The 22,598-nt window shown below is 47.8% G+C and overlaps 1 protein-coding gene across 2 annotated transcripts in view; it reads left to right on the top strand.

The window, feature by feature from the left end:
• LOC143802757 (uncharacterized) overlaps positions 1-22,598 on the top strand; it is a 71,602-nt gene that overhangs the window by 35,518 nt on the left and 13,486 nt on the right. The window contains exon 2 of one of the 2 annotated variants that reach the window (XM_077281354.1): positions 10,210-10,391. The exons of the other annotated variant lie outside the window; for it this stretch is intronic. The gene's annotated coding sequence lies outside the window, so the exon portion shown is untranslated. The remainder of the gene's footprint in view (positions 1-10,209; positions 10,392-22,598) is intronic. 2 annotated transcript variants of the gene reach the window in all.

Below are 22,598 nucleotides of genomic sequence, written 5' to 3'. Positions count from 1 at the left end.
AGAGAGTGACAGACCCTGCACTACACATGGAGGAGAGAGAGTGACAGACCCCGCACTACACATGGAGGAGAGAGAGTGACAGACCCTGCACTACACATGGAGGAGAGAGAGCGACAGACCCCGCACTACACATGGAGGAGAGAGTGACAGACCCTGCACTACACATGGAGGAGAGAGAGTGACAGACCCTGCACTACACATGGAGGAGAGAGAGTGACAGACCCTGCACTACACATGGAGGAGAGAGAGTGACAGACCCTGCACTACACACGGAGGAGAGAGAGTGACAGACCCTGCACTACACATGGAGGAGAGAGAGTGACAGACCCTGCACTACACATGGAGGAGAGAGAGTGACAGACCCTGCACTACACATGGAGGAGAGAGAGTGACAGACCCCGCACTACACATGGGGGAGAGAGAGTGACAGACCCTGCACTACACATGGAGGAGAGAGAGTGACAGACCCTGCACTACACATGGAGGAGAGAGAGTGACAGACCCTGCACTACACATGGGGGAGAGAGAGTGACAGACCCTGCACTACACATGGAGGAGAGAGAGTGACAGACCCTGCACTACACATGGAGGAGAGAGAGTGACAGACCCTGCACTACACACGGAGGAGAGAGAGTGACAGACCCTGCACTACAGATGGAGGAGAGAGAGTGACAGACCCCGCACTACACATGGGGGAGAGAGAGTGACAGACCCCGCACTACACATGGAGAGAGTGACAGACCCCGCACTACACATGGAGGAGAGTGAGTGACAGACCCCACACTACACATGGAGGAGAGAGAGTGACAGACCCCGCACTACACATGGGGGAGAGAGAGTGACAGACCCTGCACTACACATGGGGGAGAGAGTGACAGACCCTGCACTACACATGGAGGAGAGAGAGTGACAGACCCTGCACTACACATGGAGGAGAGAGAGTGACAGACCCTTCACTACACATGGAGGAGAGAGAGTGACAGACCCTGCACTACACATGGGGGAGAGAGAGTGACAGACCCCGCACTACACATGGAGAGAGTGACAGACCCCGCACTACACATGGAGGAGAGTGAGTGACAGACCCCGCACTACACATGGGGGAGAGAGAGTGACAGACCCTGCACTACACATGGAGGAGAGAGAGTGACAGACCCCGCACTACACATGGGGGAGAGAGAGTGACAGACCCTGCACTACACATGGGGGAGAGAGTGACAGACCCTGCACTACACATGGAGGAGAGAGAGTGACAGACCCTGCACTACACATGGAGGAGAGAGAGTGACAGACCCCGCACTACACATGGGGGAGAGAGTGACAGACCCTGCACTACACATGGGGGAGAGAGAGTGACAGACCCCGCACTACACATGGAGAGAGTGACAGACCCCGCACTACACATGGGGGAGAGAGAGTGACAGACCCTGCACTACACATGGGGGAGAGAGTGACAGACCCTGCACTACACATGGAGGAGAGAGAGCGACAGACCCTGCACTACACATGGAGGAGAGAGAGTGACAGACCCTGCACTACACATGGAGGAGAGAGAGTGACAGACCCCGCACTACACATGGAGGAGAGAGAGCGACAGACCCTGAACTACACATGGAGGAGAGTGAGTGACAGACCCTGCACTACACATGGGGGAGAGAGAGTGACAGACCCTGCACTACACATGGAGGAGAGTGACAGACCCTGCACTACACATGGAGGAGAGAGAGTGACTGACCCCGCACTACACATGGAGGAGAGAGAGTGACAGACCCTGCACTACACATGGAGGAGAGAGTGACAGACCCTGCACTACACATGGGGGAGAGTGACAGACCCTGCACTACACATGGAGGAGAGAGAGTGACAGACCCCGCACTACACATGGAGGAGAGAGTGACAGACCCCGCACTACACATGGAGGAGAGAGCGACAGACCCTGCACTACACATGGAGGAGAGAGTGACAGACCCCACACTACACATGGAGGAGAGAGAGTGACAGACCCTGCACTACACATGGAGGAGAGAGTGACAGACCCTGCACTACACATGGAGGAGAGAGTGACAGACCCTGCACTACACATAGGGGAGAGAGAGTGACAGACCCTGCACTACACATGGAGGAGAGAGAGTGACAGACCCCGCACTACACATGGAGGAGAGAGTGACAGACCCTGCACTACACATGGAGGAGAGAGTGACAGACCCTGCACTACACATGGAGGAGAGAGTGACAGACCCAGCACTACACATGGGGGAGAAAGTGACAGACCCTGCACTACACATGGAGGAGAGAGTGACAGACCCTGCACTACACATGGGGGAGAGAGAGTGACAGACCCTACACTACACATAGGGGAGAGAGAGTGACAGACCCTGCACTACACATGGAGGAGAGAGAGTGACAGACCCTGCACTACACATGGAGGAGAGAGAGTGACAGACCCTGCACTACACATGGAGGAGAGAGAGTGACAGACCCCGCACTACACATAGGGGAGAGAGAGTGACAGACCCCGCACTACACATGGGGGAGAGAGAGTGACAGACCCTGCACTACACATGGGGGAGAGAGAGTGACAGACCCTGCACTACACATGGGGGAGAGAGAGGGACAGACCCTGCACTACACATGGAGGAGAGAGTGACAGACCCTGCACTACACATAGGGGAGAGAGAGTGACAGACCCTGCACTACACATGGGGAAGAGAGAGTGACAGATCCTGCACTACACATGGAGGAGAGAGAGTGACAGACCCTGCACTACACATGGAGGAGAGAGAGTGACAGACCCCACACTACACATAGGGGAGAGAGAGTGACAGACCCCGCACTACACATGGAGGAGAGAGTGACAGACCCTGCACTACACATGGGGGAGAGAGAGTGACAGACCCTGCACTACACATGGGGGAGAGAGAGTGACAGACCCTGCACTACACATGGAGGAGAGAGTGACAGACCCCGCACTACACATGGAGGAGAGAGAGTGACAGACCCTGCACTACACATGGAGGAGAGAGTGACAGACCCTTCACTACACATGGGGGAGAGAGAGTGACAGACCCTGCACTACACATGGGGGAGAGAGAGTGACAGACCCTGCACTACACATGGGGGAGAGAGAGTGACAGACCCTGCACTACACATGGGGGAGAGAGAGTGACAGACCCTGCACTACACATGGGGGAGAGAGTGACAGACCCTGCACTACACATGGAGGAGAGAGAGTGACAGACCCTGCACTACACATGGGGGAGAGAGAGTGACAGACCCTGCACTACACATGGAGGAGAGAGAGAGACAGACTCTGCACTACACATGGAGGAGAGAGAGAGACAGACCCTGCACTACACATGGAGGAGAGAGAGCGACAGACCCTGCACTACACATGGAGGAGAGAGAGCGACAGACCCTGCACTACACATGGAGGAGAGAGAGAGACAGACTCTGCACTACACATGGAGGAGAGAGAGTGACAGACCCTGCACTACACATGAGGGAGAGAGAGAGACAGACCCTGCACTACACATGGAGGAGAGAGAGTGACAGACCCTGCACTACACATGGAGGAGAGAGAGTGACAGACCCTGCACTACACATGGAGGAGAGAGAGTGACAGACCCTGCACTACACATGGGAGAGAGAGCGACAGACCCTGCACTACACATGGAGGAGAGAGAGTGACAGACCCTGCACTACACATGGAGGAGAGAGAGCGACAGACCCTGCACTACACATGGAGGAGAGAGAGTGACAGACCCTGCACTACACATGGAGGAGAGAGAGTGACAGACCCTGCACTACACATGGAGGAGAGAGAGTGACAGACCCTGCACTACACATGGAGGAGAGAGAGCGACAGACCCTGCACTACACATGGGGGAGAGAGAGTGACAGACCCCGCACTACACATGGAGGAGAGAGAGCGACAGACCCTGCACTACACATGGAGGAGAGAGAGAGACAGACTCTGCACTACACATGGAGGAGAGAGAGTGACAGACCCTGCACTACACATGAGGGAGAGAGAGAGACAGACCCTGCACTACACATGGAGGAGAGAGAGTGACAGACCCTGCACTACACATGGAGGAGAGAGAGTGACAGACCCTGCACTACACATGGAGGAGAGAGAGTGACAGACCCTGCACTACACATGGGAGAGAGAGCGACAGACCCTGCACTACACATGGAGGAGAGAGAGTGACAGACCCTGCACTACACATGGAGGAGAGAGAGTGACAGACCCTGCACTACACATGGGAGAGAGAGCGACAGACCCTGCACTACACATGGAGGAGAGAGAGTGACAGACCCCGCACTACACATGGAGGAGGAGAGTGACAGACCCTGCACTACACATGGAGGAGAGAGAGTGACAGACCCCGCACTACACATGGAGGAGAGAGAGTGACAGACCCCGCACTACACATGGAGGAGAGAGAGAGACAGACTCTGCACTACACATGGAGGAGAGAGAGTGACAGACCCTGCACTACACATGGGGACAGAGAGTGACAGACCCTACACTACACATGGAGGAGAGAGCGTGACAGACCCTGCACTACACATGGGGGAGAGAGAGTGATAGACCCTGCACTACACATGGAGGAGAGAGCGTGACAGACCCTGCACTACACATGGAGGAGAGAGAGTGACAGACCCTGCACTACACATGGAGGAGAGAGAGAGACAGACTCTGCACTACACATGGAGGAGAGAGAGAGACAGACCCTGCACTACACATGGAGGAGAGAGAGTGACAGACCCTGCACTACACATGGAGGAGAGAGAGAGACAGACTCTGCACTACACATGGAGGAGAGAGAGAGACAGACCCCGCACTACACATGGAGGAGAGAGAGAGACAGACCCTGCACTACACATGGAGGAGAGAGAGAGACAGACCCTGCACTACACATGGAGGAGAGAGAGTGACAGACCCTGCACTACACATGAGGGAGAGAGAGAGACAGACCCTGCACTACACATGGAGGAGAGAGAGTGACAGACCCTGCACTACACATGGAGGAGAGAGAGTGACAGACCCTGCACTACACATGGGAGAGAGAGCGACAGACCCTGCACTACACATGGAGGAGAGAGAGTGACAGACCCTGCACTACACATGGGGGAGAGAGAGTGACAGACCCTGCACTACACATGGAGGAGAGAGAGTGACAGACCCTGCACTACACATGGGGGAGAGAGAGTGACAGACCCTGCACTACACATGGAGGAGAGAGAGTGACAGACCCTGCACTACACATGGAGGAGAGAGAGAGACAGACTCTGCACTACACGTGGAGGAGAGAGAGTGACAGACCCCGCACTACACATGGAGGAGAGAGAGTGACAGACCCTGCACTACACATGGGGGAGAGAGAGTGACAGACCCTGCACTACACATGGAGGAGAGAGAGTGACAGACCCTGCACTACACATGGGGGAGAGAGAGTGACAGACCCTGCACTACACATGGGGGAGAGAGAGTGACAGACCCTGCACTACACATGGGGGAGAGAGAGTGACAGACCCTGCACTACACATGGAGGAGAGAGAGAGACAGACTCTGCACTACACATGGAGGAGAGAGAGTGACAGACCCTGCACTACACATGAGGGAGAGAGAGAGACAGACCCTGCACTACACATGGAGGAGAGAGAGTGACAGACCCTGCACTACACATGGAGGAGAGAGAGTGACAGACCCTGCACTACACGTGGGAGAGAGAGCGACAGACCCTGCACTACACATGGAGGAGAGAGAGTGACAGACCCTGCACTACACATGGAGGAGAGAGAGTGACAGACCCCGCACTACACATGGAGGAGGAGAGTGACAGACCCTGCACTACACATGGAGGAGAGAGAGTGACAGACCCCGCACTACACATGGAGGAGAGAGAGTGACAGACCCCGCACTACACATGGAGGAGAGAGAGTGACAGACCCCGCACTACACATGGAGGAGAGAGAGTGACAGACCCCGCACTACACATGGGGGAGAGAGAGTGACAGACCCCGCACTACACATGGGGACAGAGAGTGACAGACCCTGCACTACACATGGAGGAGAGAGCATGACAGACCCTGCACTACACATGGGGGAGAGAGAGTGACAGACCCCGCACTACACATGGGGACAGAGAGTGACAGACCCTGCACTACACATGGGGGAGAGAGAGTGACAGACCCCGCACTACACATGGGGACAGAGAGTGACAGACCCTGCACTACACATGGAGGAGAGAGCATGACAGACCCTGCACTACACATGGAGGAGAGAGAGTGACAGACCCTGCACTACACATGGGTGAGAGAGTGACAGAGCCCACACTACACATGGAGGAGAGAGTGACAGACCCCGCACTACACATGGATGAGAGAGTGACAGACCCCGCACTACACATGGGGGAGAGAGAGTGACAGACCCTGCACTACACATGGAGGAGAGAGTGACAGACCCCGCACTACACATGGAGGAGAGAGAGTGACAGACCCTGCACTACACATGGAGGAGAGAGAGTGACAGACCCCGCACTACACATGGAGGAGAGAGAGTGACAGACCCTGCACTACACATGGAGGAGAGAGTGACAGACCCTGCACTACACATGGAGGAGAGAGAGTGACAGACCCCGCACTACACATGGAGGAGAGAGAGTGACAGACCCCGCACTACACATGGAGGAGAGAGTGACAGACCCCGCACTACACATGGAGGAGAGAGAGTGACAGACCCTGCACTACACATGGAGGAGAGAGTGACAGACCCCGCACTACACATGGAGGAGAGAGAGTGACAGACCCTGCACTACACATGGAGGAGAGAGTGACAGACCCTGCACTACACATGGAGGAGAGAGAGTGACAGACCCTGCACTACACATGGAGGAGAGAGTGACAGACCCTGCACTACACATAGGGGAGAGAGAGTGACAGACTCAGCACTACACATGGAGGAGAGAGAGTGACAGACCCCGCACTACACATGGAGGAGAGAGAGTGACAGACCCCGCACTACACATGGAGGAGAGAGAGTGACAGACCCCGCACTACACATGGAGGAGAGAGTGACAGACCCTGCACTACACATGGAGGAGAGAGAGTGACAGACCCTGCACTACACATGGGGGAGAGAGTGACAGACCCTGCACTACACATGGGGGAGAGAGAGTGACAGACCCTGCACTACACATGGGGGAGAGAGAGTGACAGACCCTGCACTACACATGGGGGAGAGAGAGTGACAGACCCTGCACTACACATGGGGGAGAGAGAGTGACAGACCCTGCACTACACATGGGGGAGAGAGAGTGACAGACCCTGCACTACACATGGGGGAGAGAGAGTGACAGACCCTGCTCTACAACGCACTATATGCTCTACAGCACTCTATGTACTCTACAGCACAATTTATGCTCTACAGCACACTATATACTCTACAGCACACTATATACACTACAGCACAATTTATGCTCTACAGCACACTATTCTCTACAGCACACTACATTCTCTACATCACACTACATGCTCTACAGCACACTATATACTCTACAGCACACAATACGCTCTGCAGCACACTATATTCTCTACAGCAAACTATATTCTCTACAGCACACTATATTCTACATCACACTACATGCTCTACAGCACACTATATACTCTAATCTACAGCACACTATATACTCTACAGCACACTATACGCTCTGCAGCACACTATGCGCTCTACAGCACACTATATTCTCTACAGCACACTATATACTCTACAGCACACTATATACTCTACAGCACAATTTATGCTGTAGCTCTGCAGCACACTATATGCTCTACAGCACACTATATGCTCTACAGCACACTATGCGCTCTACAGCACACTATATTCTCTACAGCACACTATATACTCTACAGCACACTATATACTCTACAGCACAATTTATGCTGTAGCTCTGCAGCACACTATATGCTCTACAGCACACTATATGCTCTACAGCACACTATATGCTCTACAGCACATTATACGCTCTGCAGCACACTATACTCTGCAGCACACTATATACTCTACAGCACACTATACGCTCTGCAGCACACTATATTCTCTACAGCACACTATATACTCTACAGCACACTATGCGCTCTACAGCACACTATATTCTCTACAGCACACTATATACTCTACAGCACACTATATACTCTACAGCACAATTTATGCTGTAGCTCTGCAGCACACTATATGCTCTACAGCACACTATATGCTCTACAGCACACTATATGCTCTACAGCACATTATACGCTCTGCAGCACACTATACTCTGCAGCACACTATATACTCTACAGCACACTATACGCTCTGCAGCACACTATATTCTCTACAGCACACTATATACTCTACAGCACACTATGCGCTCTACAGCACACTATATTCTCTACAGCACACTATATACTCTAATCTACAGCACACTATATACTCTACAGCACACTATACACTCTGCAGCACACTATATTCTCTACAGCACACTATGCGCTCTACAGCACACTATGCGCTCTACAGCACACTATATACTCTACAGCACACTATATACTCTACAGCACAATTTATGCTGTAGCTCTGCAGCACACTATATGCTCTACAGCACACTACATGCTCTACAGCACATTATACGCTCTGCAGCACACTATACTCTGCAGCACACTATATACTCTACAGCACACTATACGCTCTGCAGCACACTATACTCTGCAGCACACTATATTCTCTACAGCACACTATATACTCTACAGCACACTATGCGCTCTACAGCACACTATATTGTCTACAGCACACTATATACTCTACAGCACACTATATGCTCTACAGCACACTATATGCTCTACAGCACACTATATGCTCTACAGCACATTATACGCTCTGCAGCACACTATACGCTCTACAGCACACTATACGCTCTACAGCACACTATATACTCTGCAGCACACTATATACTCTGCAGTACACTATATACTCTACAGCACACTATATACTCTACTGCATGCTGGTATTCCTTATGGCCATGACAAGGACACAATTTGATGCGATCTAATAATGTTTGCATTATAGTGATAATACGCAGTGTCCTTCCCGTGACGACCTGAACTTTGATCTTCTATATAAATAGAAAATGTGCTGAGACCACCGCCCCCTAAAATTCCGACAATATCTGCATGTAAGACGTCAGGTGCGGAATTAAGCTGTACAAAATGTGCAAGAGTACCTCTGGTACACCCACAGATTTAGGGTCTACGATGGGAAGGACACCCAGATTCACCCCTCTGAATGCACCCCTGTACTGGCAAAGTGCCATGTCAGAATATATCCAAGAAAACCTAGCTGAGTGGGAAAATTGAGTGAGAATTACTGCACTCACTGCTGGATAAGGATTGTCACCCCAACGTAGATAACCTTTACACCAGCATCCCACCCTTCAAGGGTCCCAGTAATTCTGAAATTGATAGTGCCTGTATTGAACCAGGGCAATATTTTCCCGGTGAGGTTCCCCAGAATTCAAGGAAGGGAGGAAAACAGAATGGGCGCAGAGTATGCTCCAAAAGAGGAATACAGAAACTACACAATTTACCAATGTGTATCGTGCCCTGAGAAACCTGGCCTTTGCTTTAAGGGTTGCTTACCACACGTCCATGAATTGATAACATTTGGTTTTACCCTGTTAACACAACACCCTTTTAATGCCTGATGTACTCCACGCAACTTACACATATCACCACATTATTAGTTTGTGCATGAGTAAAACCAAAAATATTATTATTAAAACTATTCCACTAGGGGTGTAGTTTCCAAAATGGGGTCACATGCTGTGAGGGTTTACACCGTTAAGTCAAATCCATGGCTCTGCAGACGCCATGTAATGTGGGTGAGTGTGGATCTACTGTGCCAGAGGGACAGAGGAATGTGTATGAGGTACAAATAGATGAAAGCAAAGACGTGGTCAGACAATCCGAGGTCAGAGCAGAAGGCACAGGGTCAATGTGCGTAGTCGAGATCGCAGCAGAGAGATGAGGCAGCATGGTAAATGAGACGGGTCAATAGCAGGAAAAACAGAAAGAACATGCATTAACAGGATGTAGAGACAAGCAACTAGGAACCTACCTTCAGGCAAGGAGTGCTGGGAGCAGCTGCCTAATAAACTCCCTGCTGCCTCTCGATAGGTTGAGGAAGCTAAATTCTGCGGGACACAAGTGGTCAAGTTACTGCAAAGTCTGGCCCCGACTCCCTACAACCAGATGGAGGAGACTCACCAGTAGAAATACCATGCAGAAGAGTTTGAAATGCTGCAAGAGGCAGCTCATTGAGATGACCCGAGACTGGGAGTAGCAGAGCGGTGACCACAGTGAGTAGGGTGGTGCTTACTGCCAGTGCGACATGACGCTCACATATCATTCCGTCAAAGTCTGCACTACAAAACGTTTCTCACAATATATGGATTATCTGTGTACTCAGGAGAAATTGCTCAACAAATTAGGTTGTCCATTTTCTCCTGTTACCCTTGTGAAAATGAAAATTTTTTACCTAAAGCACCATTTTTTGAGCAAAAATCTTTATTATTTTCATGGCTCAACATTATCAAATTCTGTGAAGCACCTGTGGCTTTAAGGTGTTCACCACATCTCTAGAAAATTATCCGGGGGGTGTAGTTTCTAAAATGGGGTCATGTGTGGAGGGTTTACACTGTTTAGTCACATAAGGGGCTCTGCAAACACGACATGGCATAAGTTTTGCACTCCAAAACTCAAATGATGCTCCTTCCCTTCTTAGCCCTGCCGTGTGCCCAAACAGTAGTTTTCTGTAATGATCCAGACCGGGTTTTGAGTCCTCTCTTCCCCTTTTTCCGGTCTGGTCATGCCAGGGGTTAACTTTCTCAGCCTCAGCCTGGTCTAAGGTTTGCTATTTATCTCCATGTCAGTTATAGTTTCTGCCTACGGCATGTGTAGCTGACCCGTTTGCTCTGATTAATCCTACTGCTTGCTTACTGAACCTGTGTCTGTTTATCCCCTCTCCCCTTCCCGACTCAGTGTTCCCCCTTCGTGTATTGACTTCCTGGTTTTGACTTGGTTTGGACCCTACGTGTTGTTTTGTGTCTAGTCTTTGGCATATCTGCTCCTGACCGGTACTGACCCATTTGGCTTGTTTATGGCTCTGTGTTTGCTTAGGGTAAGTGCACACGCTGCGGATTTTGCTGCGGATCCGCAGCGGTTTCCCATAAGTTTACAGTACAATGTAAACCTATGGGAAAGGAAATCCGCAGTGCACATGCTGCAGAAAAAAAACGCGCGGAAACGCAGCGGTTTACATTCCGCAGCATGTCAATTCTTTGTGCGGATTCCGCTGCGGGTTTACACCTGCTCCAATAGAGAACTGCAGGAGAAAACACGCAGCGGAATCCGCAATAGAAACCCCGATAAATCCGCAGGAAAAACCGCAGCGGTTTTGCACTGCAGATTTATCAAATCCGCTGCGGAAAATTCCGCAATGAAATCCGCAGCGTGTGCACATGGCCTTATTCCTTTTGTACTGCGCTACAGTGTTATATCGCCCCTTCTTGTTTGACTATTCTGCTGCCACCTGGCGGTGGCCTCGCCGCTGCATTGCAGGTCTGGCCTTGCTGTGTGCAGTCCTCCCTCTACTCTATTGCCATCTAGTGGAGCTTGCATTTACCTGCATTGCAGCGGCGTGACATTTTCAAACATTTTTTTAGGAAAAATATAATTTTTTCATTTTCACGGTTCAGTGTTGTAAAATTCTGTGAAGCACTGTTGGTTTAAGGTACCCTCCACACATCTACACTGTGTTCCAAATTATTCTGCACACAGAGTTTAGAAGTAATAAGGTTAGAATTTTTTTGTTTGTCATGTAAACTCATTGCTGGTGATGTGTGTCTGGGCTCTTTATAATCACTGAAAGCCATTGCAGATACCTGTGCACATTAGTTTGGCCGGTGTGTCCAAATAAAGGCAAGACCACTTAAGAAGGCTGTTCCACATTATTAAGCAGCCTACATTTTTGGCCAAAATGGGAAAGAAAAAGGATGTGTCGGCTGCTGAGAAGCAACAAATTGTGGAGTATTTAGGTCAGGGCATGACTACAATCAACATTGCCAAGACACTTCATCGTGATAGTCGCACAATCAAGAAGTATGTAGCTGATTCCCAGCACACACGTGTGCGTGCTGACAAGGAAAAATTGAGGACCCTTTCCAACAGGCAATTGCGTAAGGTTAAAAGAGCAGCTGCAAAAATGCCTTGTCATCGCAGCAGACAAGTTTTTGAAGCTGCTGGTGCCTCCAACGTCCCCAGAACAACAAGATGCAGGGTCCTTCAGAGGTTTGCAGCTGTGCGTAAGCCATCCTGTTGACCACCTCTATCCACTGCACACAAGCAGAAACGGCTCCAGTGGGCCAAACGATACATGAAGACTGACTTCCAAACTGTGTTGTTAACCGATGAGTGCCGTGCAACGCTCGATGGTCCAGATGGATGGAGTGGAGGATGGCTGGTTGATGGACACCCCATGAAAACACGGCTAAGGCGCCAACAAGGAGGACGTGGAGTCATGTTTTGGGCTGGAATCATGGGGAGAGAGATTGTCGGCCCCTTTATGATCCCTGAAGGGGTAAAGATGAACTCCATAATCTATGTGGAGTTTCTAAAACAACACTTCCTGCCATGGTTCAAGAGGAAGAACCGTGCTTTCCGCAGCAAGATCATTTTCATGCATGATAATGCACCGTCTCATGCTGCAAAAAACACATCTGCATCTCTGGCTGCTATGGGCATAAAAGAGGACAAACTTATGGTGTGGCCACCATCTTCCCCGACCTCAACCCCATTGAGAACCTCTGGAGCATCATCAAAAGGAGTGTCTATGATGGCGGGAGGCAGTTCACATCTAAGCAACAGCTCTGGGAGGGGATTCTGTCCACATGCAAAACAATTGGAGCAGAAACCATCCAAAAACTGACAAATTCACTGGACGAGAGAGTTCAGAAGCTTCTTTCGAACAAGGGGTCCTATGTGCAAATGTAACGTCACCTAGAATAAAGTTTTCACTTGAAAACTGTTTGATTTCATTCTGTAATAAGCTGATAATGCTTATAACTTCACAATTCACCATTTTTTTTGTTCAAAATAATAAAAAGGTTGAAAACTCTGCTGTGCATAATAATTTGGAACATGCATTTTGAGTGTTTATTTTTTATTAAAAGATCCTGTTTTCATAGGCAGTTTGTTCCAAAACATTGCAATTATACTAGAATAGTAGAAGACTGGAAAATAACAATGACTGCAATTCAGATAGGTAATTTACAGAAAATAGGAGGAAATATTATTTGCATAATAATTTGGAACACAGTGTAGATAAATTCCTTGATTGGTGTAATTTCCAAAATGGGTCACTTGTGGGGAGCTTCCACTGTCCACATCAGGGGCTCTGCAAATGCGACACAGCGCCCGCAGACCATTCCATCAAAGTCTACACTCAAAAACGTTGCTCCTTCCTTTTGGATCTTGGCAGTATGACCAATCTATTTTTTTCCACTACATATGGGTTATCAACATACTCAGCCGAAATTGCACAACAAATTTTGTGGTCCATTTTCTCCTGCTACAATTTGGGGCTATAGCAACATTTTTGTGGGAAAAATCCTAATTTTAATTTTTTTTCCCTTTAACACAACTTTAATTTCTTTGAAGCACCTAAAGGGTTAATAAACTTCTTGAATATGGATATGAGCTATAAGACTATGAGATATAAATGTTATTTATTAACTATTGTATGTGATATAACTAACTATATTTGGTTTAAGGGCATAAAATTAAGAAAAAAAACTAAAATTGTGAAAATTTTCAAATTTTGACAAATATTTGATATTTTCATAAGTTAAAACCCCTTTCTGAGCTCGGACGGGATAGTAAGTCCGAGGTCAGATACCCCGCTTTGATGCAGGGCTCCGGCGGTGAGCCCGCATCAAAGCAGGGACATGTCAGCTGTTTTGAACAGCTGACATGTGCCCGCAATAGGCGCAGGCAGAATCGCGATCCGCCCGCGCCTATTAACTAGTTAAATGCCGCTGTCAAACGCTGACAGCGGCATTTAACCGGCGCTTCCGGCCATCCGACCGGAAATGAGCGCATCGCCGACCTCCTTCACAGTGATGCTTCTGTATAGTAACCATAGAGGTCCTTGAGACCTCTATGGTTACTGATGCCGGCCTGCTGTGAGCGCCACCCTGTGGTTGGCACTCATAGCACACCTGCAATTCAGCTACATAGGAGCGATCAAGTTGTGCCAGCTTCTAGCCTCCTATGGAGGCTATTGAAGCATGGCAAAAGTTAAAAAAAAATGTGAAAAAAAAAAATAAAAATCTAAGTTCAAAAGAACGTATCTGCACCAAAATGGTATCATTAAAAACGCCAGCTAGGCACGCAAAAAATAAGCCCTCAACCGACCCCAGATCATGAAAAATGGAGACGCTACGGGTATCGCAATTTTTTTTTTTTTTTTAGCAAAGTTTAGCATTTTTTTTCACCACTTAGATAAAAAATAACCTAGTCATGTTAGGTGTCTATGAACTCGTAATGACCTGGAGAATCATAATATCAGGTCAGTTTTAGCATTTAGTGAACCTAGCAAAAAAGCCAAACAAAAAACAAGTGTGGGATTGCACTTTTTTTGCAATTTCACCGCACTTGGAATTTTTTTCCCGTTTTCTAGTACACGACATGCTAAAACCAATGATGTCGTTCAAAAGTACAACTTGTTTCGCAAAAAATAAGCCCTCACATGGCCATATTGACAGAAAGGTCATGAAGGGGTTAAGGTAAATCATATCGGCCTAAATCTACCAGTATCATGAAGTACAATATGTCACGAAAAAAAAAAATATCCACATCACTGGGATCCGTTGGAGCGTTCCCGAGTTTTTACCTCATAAAAGTCAGGTTTGAAACAATTGGCCTGGTCAGAAAGGAGAAACCAGACTTCAGGGCGAAGGGATTAAACATAATGAAAAATCATCAAATTTTTCATCATGGTTAAGAATGCATACAACAACGCGTTGATGAACAGTATCCAATCATCACTCTTCTGTGAGCGTAACAGACCCTTTTCTACACATTGAGGCAGGGGCAGATAAGGATGGTAAATGGCTCATCTTCAGGTCTTGTCTTTTGGCCTTCAAATCTGTCAGTTCCAACCTATGTGAACACACATATTTAAGAGGATCTATCACTTGCTCAAAAATTAAGTACCCAGCAAAAATCCATGAGCTCCGCCAATATTTTTCCGTTTTGTGCTGCGTTCCTCCATTGCAGTGATATTCAAATTTCTTTTTTTTTTTTTTTAGAGTGGAGTATGTGAAATCTCTGCTTGCAGATCAACTGGGTGTTTCTTCAGAGTCTTCTCTGGGGGACATGAACTTTTATCCCTACTTCTCAGACACTGTCATTCACAGCTCTGCAGCTGCTCTATCAGTCTCAGACACTACTGAGCTTTGATTGGCAGCATTTGGCAGGAAGGGGTTAAAATGCTCACCCCTGGAGAAGATTCTGAAGAAATGCCTGGTTGTCTTTAAGCAGAGATTTCACATATTACTCTCCAAAACCAATAAATGTGAATACCGTATCTCTGCAATGGAGTGAAGCAGCACAAAAAGGAAAAAAGCGGCAGAATCGGGAGAGTTCAGTGATTTTTATAAGGTATTTGATTCACTTTAGTTGAGCAAAGTGTGTTAAATATGCTTATTTTGCACATTTATTTAAATCAGGACTTAACCAGGTGCGTTATTCTTAAAAGAAAAATGTCGTCATATTCTCATAAAAGTATAGTGGTTTATTGATTGTCCACAGAAAAATCACTTTGCAGCAAAAACATAAAACAGATGAAAATAGTTACGAACAGATTGTCCATGTGTAGAGATCAGCATTTGTTACTCATCTTTCCCAAGTTCTGAATGGAAGCCGTCTGTGTGAATCTGAAGTTTGAAGGTCATCATGGCTACTGCTGCCAGCTGTCCTTCCTTGTGACTTGTCAGATATCCATGGAGAATGATGGTAGAGGCAGGAGGTGACAGCCCCCACGTGACCAGAAGAAGACCCCCACCCTCCTAAGAGCTGTGTTTATATATGTGTCTACAGACCACGTGTTACCCTTTATAAGGCTTTGACTTATGCTCTGAGCTCCTATATATATATATATATAGCTTTTGTAACGTCAGCAAGAAGCAATATGCTCGGTACAGGATTGAGATTTAAGAATAATTCAATAATTAATATTTAACAAAGTGACAGATCCTCTTTAATATTCGACATAATAAAGATGTCGCATGAGTTGAATTTCCCAAATGGAGCTACTACAAATAATTAGAGTAAGCCACAAAACCTCAAAGTGAACCAGGTTTAGCATAGTCAACCTTAACGCTTCTATATGGTGTCACCTGTCTCAACCTTTGGATGCAAGGTCTTCATTATCCTGCCACTCGGTTCGATGTGGTGTGCAATCTGTATGGTTTAAAGAGTATGTAGTATAAAACCACCAATCAATCAAAGTATTAAGTGATTTATTGATTATAGTCACAAACATGTTAAAAAGCGCCTACATTTTTTTTTTTTAATCAAATAGATTTTTATTAAGGAAAAGATTGCATTTACATGTAACATCCTTGTTCAATTCAAATTTTTAACAATGTCAAAACCCATTATCCCCAACTTATCCCCCCCTTCCAGTAGACAGCTTACATCTTTTATTACCGCTTCCTCAAGTGAGGCATAATAGATCTTATCACAGTTAAGACCACATGTATAATATTCCTTCCATGCACGGGCCCTCAACCTCCTTGCCCCCTTTACCCAGCGTCTAACCCATGTCAAGCCATGAAGACCACAGCCCGTCAAACATTTCCATTTTCCCTCGTTTTTTATAGACCCCTTTTTCCAATGCCAGACCCTGCTTCACATATTGAAGGTATTCACCTCTTGTGGGCGGTTCCTCTTTTATCCAATTTCTCGCTATTACCTTTCGGGGCATATACAATAATCTGGCAATTGCTATCTTTAGGGTGTTGTCCACTCCAATCTCATCTACATAGCCCAACAAACACACCACAGGTTCCCTTGGTATCGAGCATCTATACGCTCCTTCAACACGACTCAGAACCACCAGCCAAAAAGCAGCCAATCTCGGACACGTCCACATCATGTGAAATATTCTGGCATTTTCATTCTTACACCTCGGGCATTCAGAATTAGCTCGCAACCCTGCCTTATACAATACTTCCGGAGATTTGTACACTCTGTGTATTACATAAAGCTGCGACAGCCTATACGGTTCACTCAGAGACAGTTTTGGAACCCATTCCAACACCGATTCCCACGTTTCATCCTCCTTCAAACTCCGACAAATTATCATTATACCATAGCGGGTAGAACTTAGTCAGACCCGTAACCCCACGAATTTGTTTCAGTCTGCCCCACAACTTACGTATCAGAAATATAGTTGGATAGATTTTCCCAAGCGCCTCCAGGGATCCATCTTCCAGGCACAGCACAACTGGGCTTCTTTTCATCACCTCTTTCATTAACTGTTGTACAGCATTGGACGACACCTCATGCGCCCAGCCCTTTAAATGCTGACTCTGGGCTGCAAGAAAATATACTTGAGGATTGGGCAAAGACAAACCGCCATCTTCCTTGGGTCGCTGAAGCGTCTCCAATCTGATACGCGGGTGCTGTCTCCCCCATACTAAACTCCTGAACAGGGAATTAATCTGACGAAATTTCCCACGTGATATCCAAACTGGCGCGTTCTGTAACACGTATAATATTTTAGGCATCAAAATAATCTTGATGAGATTGACCCGGCCCACCACCGACAAATGCAATTTAATCCAGGCACCCACCTTTGCCTTAAGAGCTCCTAAAATCGGAGTCAATTTCCTATGCAGGTAATCTGTGACTGGCATTGAGATCCATATCCCCAAATATTTAAATTGGGTTACCACCTTAAGTCGCCCTTCCTCCATAAGCTCACTCCCGTCCTCGCCAACGTCGTCCACCCTAAACAAAATTGACTTACTCCAATTTATCGTCAGCCCTGACAAAGAGCCAAAACTATTACAATGAGCCCAATGGCACCCCTCAAGGAAGCTACCAGATCAGCCAAGAACAGTAGTATATCATCCGCGTATAGCGCTATCTTCTCTTCTATCATCCCGTACTTAAACCCAGACACCTCATCAGATTGTCGAATTTTGGCGGCTAATGGTTCCAAAGCCAAAGTAAACAAAAAAGGAGAGAGCGGACACCCCTGTCTCGTCTCCCTATGAAGTTTTATAGTGTGAGACAACTCCCCGTTCACCCTAACTCTAGCCTCCGGTTGCACATACATCAGCCGAATCCAAGACACAAACTGTGAGCCAAAGCCCATACACTGCAAAACCTGCCACAAATATCCCCATTCCACGATATCAAATGCCTTATGGGCATCTAGGGATGCGATAACTCTCTGGCCATAGTTGTCAGACCACAGTTGCATATTCATAAAAAGCCTTCTCAGGTTGACTGCCGTGGATCCGTCAGGCCTAAAACCAGACTGATCTGAGTGCACCAGCCTAGAGATAACACTCGTCAATCGGGTCGCCAACACCCTGGCCAGAAGCTTGACATCCATAGTGAGCAAAAAAATTGGCCGATATGACTCAGGCTGCCCCAAATCTTTATCCTCCTTTGGAATTACCACTATTATGGCTTCTCTCATGGAGGCTGGCAGAATCCCTCTACTCTTAGCCTCATCTAGAACCACCTTTAACCTGGGAATTAACACTTCCCCCCATATTTTTATAGATCTCAGCAGGCAGCCCATCCACTCCTGGCGCCTTTCCATTTGCCATAGATTGTAATGCCCGCCCCAGTTCCTCCTCTGTAATAGGAGCCTCTAAACTTTCCCTGTCCTCATCATTCATCCTCAGCAACTCCAATCCCTCCAAGAAAGCCACTGTGTCCCCCGCCGATGCGTCCACCCGAGAGGAATATAGGCCTGCGTAAAATTCTGCGAAGACTTTCAAAATCTCAGAGCTTTCGGAAACTCGTGCCACTCCCAGAAACCAGCGAATGGACAAACGAAGTACTCTTCTGGGCAGAAGCCACCAGCGACAGCATGTGGCCAACAGTCTCCCCCTCCTGGTAATAAGTCACCCTCTGAAATTCCCGCTTCCTTTCTGCCCTTTCCAGAATAATTTTATCCATATAATTTTGAGCTGCTTTTAATCTTTTCCCGGCCTCAGGAGCAGGTACGGACTGGGGCTGAAATTTAGCCCTGGCATTTGAAATCACACAGGCCCATGCTGTCCCCATCCCCAAGCACCAGATGGGATATATTACTAATATTACCCTGTGTGGAAGAAAGCAAGATTTACTACAAGGCTAATATTTCATTCTTATGATACCTCCGCCATAACTCCTAACAGTATGGGTGCCTTGAGAACACTGATTCTGTTAACAAATTAGCAGGCAAGGTGGCCCACAACCAGACAGGCCCTTCTGGCATTTGCCAGAATTGCCAGATGGCCAGTCCGGCCCTGCTCAGGAGTACCCAGTAGCACCATCTCATCTTCCGTTGCCCTCAGCCCAACAATTATTGCCTTCTCTGCCTCTCTCGTCTTCCGCTTACATCTGCTAATATCTCTAAATAACAGCCCTCTTAAATACGCCTTCATAGCTTCCCATACAGTAAGAGCGTCTGCACTCCCATCATTAAGCACAAAGAATTCCATCACCTCCCGTTTTATATTATCTAAGTCTACACTGTGCAACCAGTTAGGGTGAATCTTCCACTCTCTCCTGCTCGCGGCCTGTATCCCCATCAATCGAAACTCCACCTCAATTGGACTATGATCTGAGAGAGCTCTTGGCAAGTACCGCACATCCCCCCCCCCACCATTGTGTCCAACAGCCGATTACCAAGAGCAATGTCAATTCTGGGCAGAGTATCATGAGCTGGTGAATAACATGAGTACCCCCTCTCCCCAACATGTCTTAGGGTATGTGCATACGTTGCGTATTTTGCTGCGGATCCTCAGCTTTTCTGCAGCTGCGGGTCCGCAGCAGTTTCCCATGAGTTTACAGTTCAATGTAAACCTATGGGAAACCGAAAACGCTGTGCACATGCTGCGGAAAAAAATGCGCGAGAACGCAGCGGTTTACAATCCGCAGCATGTCACTTCTTTGTGCGGAATCGCGGCGATTCTGCACACATAGAAATGCATTGATCCGCTTACTTCCCGCATGGGGCTATGCCCACCATGCGGGAAGTAAGCGGATCATGTGCGGATGGTACCCGGGGTGGAGGAGAGGAGACTCTCCTCCATGCCCTGGGAACCATATTTGTGTAAAAAAAAAAAAGAATTAAAATAAAAAATAATGATATACCTTCTGATGGCCCCTGAAGTCCTCCCGCCTCTCAGCGCTGCACGCGGCCGTCCGGTTGCAGGGTTGCTATGCGAGCAGGACCTGTGATGACGTCGCAGTCACATGACCGTGACGTCACGAAGGTCCTGCTCGCATAGCATCTTTGGAACCGGACCGCCGCGTGCAGCGCCGAGGAAATCTGGATGCCGGATGGTGAGTATAACCATTTTTTAAATTATTTTTAACATTACTATTGATGCTGCATATGCAGCATCAATAGTAAAACAAGTGCAGGAGTAAACCCGCAGCGGAAACCGCAAGACAAACCGCGATAAATCTGCAGGGATAACTGCAGCGGTTTTGCCCTGCAGATTTATCAAATCCGCTGCGGGAGAACCTGCAGAGGACCCTTCCTACGTGCGCACATAGCCTTACTCTCCATAGATCAATCATACCAATTTCACGGATATAGGTACCAAACGTAGTAGTATGCCCATCAGTCCTGTTCTGAAAGTTCTTATTTTTGTCCCAATAATCATCGCATATATTATTAAGGTCACCAATAATTAGAAACGGTATCGGGCCCCAACGTCCCACCCGCTCCAGCACTTCTCTAATATTCTTACTTGAATAGGGAGGCGGAATATACATCGCCGCTATACATAACAGCACTCCGTACACTTTACATTTCACCACCACATATTGACCATCCGCATCCACATTCACCCCCTCCTCTTCATAGTGCACACCCGCAGGAATTAATACTGACGCTCCCCTTGAATATGTAGAATGATAAGCCTTCTGTATCCAGCGCCTCCATAATACATCCACCCTCTCCCGCACCAAATGTGTCTCCAGCAGACATATCATTGAGACTCTTTGATCTCGAACATACTGTAGACTCGACGCTCACCTGGCCTTATCCGCTAGGCCTCTTACATTCCAACTCAGTATTTTAATACGGCCCCCCATCATGCCACTCATCATGCTTCAAATTATCCTCGCTCCCAAAAGTAAGCTGTCTAACCCCTCCCACCCATTCTGTCAAAACCCAACTTCCCCCCCCAACCCTCCCAGTGCAACAAATTCTTCCTCTCATCAAAAGTGGGGCTCCTCTGCCCATTGCAAACACTAAACCTTGAATTACCCTCGCCTCCCGCTACCATAACAAAATTGCAGTACACCGTTTAGCCCTCCTCCCCCTTACATATTAACCTTACAACACCCTCTGACCATTCACTCAAAACGGCCAAGCTCAGCTCCTCAAAAGAAAAATTTTTCTTTTTTGAACAATTGCCCCATCCCTTAGCAGTTATGTTGTAAACACAAATCCCTCCTCCAGAGACAAATAAATAGCTCCTCTCTGGGTCTCCCTGAATTTTCAGTCGCCTTTATCTTTAAGTTTCTTAGCATTAATGTCTATCCCCTGGGTAGCATCCTCTGGTGTCAGAAAACACTGGGTTTTGTCAAAAGCCACCACTCTTAACTTCGTGGGGAACAGCATAGCGTATTGCACCCCCAATTCTCTCAATCGTCTCTTGACACCAGTGAACTTCATCCTCTGTTTCTGAACCGCAGCAGAATAGTCCGTATAAATAGCAATCCTTTGACCTCTAGCCGTCAGATCCTCCATTTCTCTGACCTTCCTAAGAATAATGTCTCTGTCTCTATAGTTCAGTATTTTGGCAAGCATGGTACGGGGATTCGCTCCTGGGGCAGGGGGCTGCGGCAGAACCTTATGAGCTCTCTCAACTGCGAAAACTCTTGTCAGCACGTTGACACCCATCTTCTCTATCAGCCAGCTTTCAATAAACTCAGTAGGATTTCTCCCCTCAGTTTTTTCAGGCAAACCAACTATACGGAGGTTATTCCTTCTTGACCTGTTTTCCAGGTCCTCATTTTTTGCAGCCAACTCTGATATCACTTGAGCAAACTTTTTCTCCGCTTTTTGCAGCTTTACTATATGATCTTCTGCAGTGCTCACCCTCTCCTCCACCACACCCATGCGTCTATCCATCTTCTATAGGGCAGCGTTTATCTGTGCAGTTTCCCCTTTAACCTCCTGCATCTGGAGGGTCAGGGTATTTAGAGACTGTTTGCAGGAGGAGACCAATGTAAAAACATCCCTCAGGGTCGGCTCA

This window comes from Ranitomeya variabilis, chromosome 1, assembly GCF_051348905.1.
Source record: "Ranitomeya variabilis isolate aRanVar5 chromosome 1, aRanVar5.hap1, whole genome shotgun sequence".
Classification (NCBI taxonomy): Eukaryota; Metazoa; Chordata; class Amphibia; order Anura; family Dendrobatidae; genus Ranitomeya; species Ranitomeya variabilis.
Note: the sequence above shows the minus strand (reverse complement) of the source record. Positions and strands in the feature narration are given on the sequence as shown.